General features: G+C 39.1%; 1 pseudogene; it reads left to right on the top strand.

The window, feature by feature from the left end:
* The first annotated feature begins 2,179 nt into the window (after positions 1 to 2,179).
* Positions 2,180 to 2,332, top strand: LOC115868149 (annotated as a pseudogene).
* The last annotated feature ends 173 nt before the right edge of the window (positions 2,333 to 2,505 follow it).

Genomic DNA, 2,505 nt, shown 5'->3' with positions numbered 1-2,505 from the left:
CAGAGATGTACATTCCAATCGTGTGGTCTTAAAGGGACCTCAACTTACAGCGACACAGTCCACAGGCTAGGTGTCCCACAGGTAGTGTAGCCTGTAAATTGAGGCACAGAACAAGCAAGGCAGCCGCACACTGGTCCAATGATCAAAGAGCGAGAGACAAGAAAGGTGAGGCTCACTGAGCCATTTATCGCTCTGCCCTTCAATTAATCCCACTTGTGTTTATTGGCCAGGCTGGCACAATAAACTAACTATCTCAGTAACATCTTGCTTTTGAATATCTAAAGAAGTCTTGTGCAGCAGGTTTACTTAATGCAGCCCATCTTTTGATCTCTTGACGGCTGCTTCCATGAGCATTGATTGTAGAGCTAAACACAACAGAATCCTGACTCCTGTAACCTTTTCTCCATGCCATGATGTCACCTACTGGTACAGTTGTCTGGAATTGGTCTTCGTTACACTAAGACATAACCCATACTGAAGACTGCACTCCTTAATCTTCAGCAAGGGCCTCTAGGCCTCCTCACTTTACCAAGCAAGGTTGTGTTATCTGCATATTGAAGGTTGTTAATTAGCCTTCCGCCAGTCCTAGTGCCATATTCATCTTCCTATAATCCAACCCCTCTAACAATTTGTTCAGCAAATAAGTATGGTGAGAGAACACAACCCTGAAACATAATTGTCCCGATTGAAAAACATGCAGTATTCTCTTGTTCTGTTTGTACAACTGCCTCTTGATCCATGTACAAGTTCTACATGAGCACAATAAAATGTTCTGGAATTCCCATTCTTCTCAAGGCTAGCCATAGTTGGTTATGATCCATACAGTCAAATTCCTTGACATAGTCAAGCAGACATAAGAAAAAATCTTTCTGGTATTCTCTCCTTTGAGCCAAGTTTCATCTGACATGAGCAATGATAGCCCTTGTTCCATGGCCTTGTCTGAATCCGGCTGGAACCTCTGCAGCTCCCTGTCAATATACTGCTACAATTGTTGGACAATCCTTAGCAAATGTTACCTGCATGTCAGACCAGTGACACTGTTTTATAATTTCTGCATTCTACTGAGTCACCTGACAGGGAATAAATCCATATTTGTACTCATTCCAAAGAAAGGTGACCCAGCAGAATGCACAAACAGTATGTTGCTTTTTCTTGACTTAAGTAAATGTTACACTTTCTGCCAAATTGCAAAAAGAATATGAAGGAACTCATTTCTTCATAACTATGTGCCATCAAATTTTGAAACCTGTGTCAATTCAGTGGAGGGTAAATTGCTGCATTAATTTGGCATATTATTGCTTGTTTTGTTGGCTTAGTTTTTGTTTTCTTTGCATTTGTCTAGTGAAAACAGGAAGCTTTTCTTATTTTTATTGCCCATCAAGTTACTTCTGTGACCATATTCTTTATTTATAAGGACATTTGTCCCTTTTGATGGACTTATTTTTATTAATAAGTTCACTGTGTATTCTGGAGTCTAGAGTTTTAAAAATAACTTTGTATTGTGTATTGGGTAAAGGTTTACATAGTATATCATCAGTTTCAATTCAACAATTTATACACATTTTGTTTCAGTACATCCATTGCTATCTGAAGTCTGGCTTTTTTATATCATATATAGTAAATATTACTGTTAGTGTCTTTGGTGAACATCATTTTTATATCAAGTTAATTTTTTATAATATTTCTTTTTACTTCAGACTTTAGAAATTCTCCCTTTTCTCCCAAGGATATAAAAATACCCTCCTAGGATGTAAGAGCTCTGGCTGGATCAAGGGCAATGTAACCGAGAGGAATTCCTAAAACCCAAATGAAGGCTGAACATGATAGTGGGACAAGAGGAAACTACAAGAAATAGAGGAAAGAATTAGGAGGCAAAGGGTAGTTATAGAGATCTAAATATAGGCATATACAGATGTAAATATATTTATATACAACAAGGGGGAAATAGATCTATGTACATATATTTATAGGTTTAATATTAAGGAAACCGATGGACAGGGAACCCCTGCTCATGTACTCCCTCAACACAAGAACACTTTGTTCTAAAAATTTGGCAGTCTGAGATGCTCACCTTCCTGACATGATCACTGAAGACAATGGGTGCACAAACAAATGTGGTGAAGAAAGCTGATGGTGCCTGGCTGCCAAAAGATATAGCATCTAAAGTTGTAAAGGCCTGATAATAAACAAGCAGCCATCTAGCTGAGAAACAACAAAACCCACATGGAAGACATTGCACTCCAGATGTGTTGACTCCTGAGATTTCCCCAAATGTGGGAAACTCGACTGCATGATTTGTGGTAGTGGGGCACTGTGTTTGCGCTCTCCCCTGATTAAAAAAAAAAAAGATATAGCATCTGGGGTCTTGAAGGCTTGAAGATAAACAGGCAGCCATCTAGCTAAGAAACAATAAAGCCACATGGAAGATGCACACCAGCCTACCCTGACATGATTGCTGAAGACAAAGCAGGTGTATAAGCTAATGCGGTGAAGAAAGCTGATGGT

The sequence above is a fragment of the Echinops telfairi genome, unplaced genomic scaffold (assembly GCF_000313985.2).
Source record: "Echinops telfairi isolate 266 unplaced genomic scaffold, ASM31398v2 ScPeMD7_7;HRSCAF=31, whole genome shotgun sequence".
Classification (NCBI taxonomy): domain Eukaryota; kingdom Metazoa; phylum Chordata; class Mammalia; order Afrosoricida; family Tenrecidae; genus Echinops; species Echinops telfairi.
The sequence above is the reverse complement of the archived record's forward strand: the minus strand, read 5'-3'. Positions and strand labels throughout refer to the sequence as shown.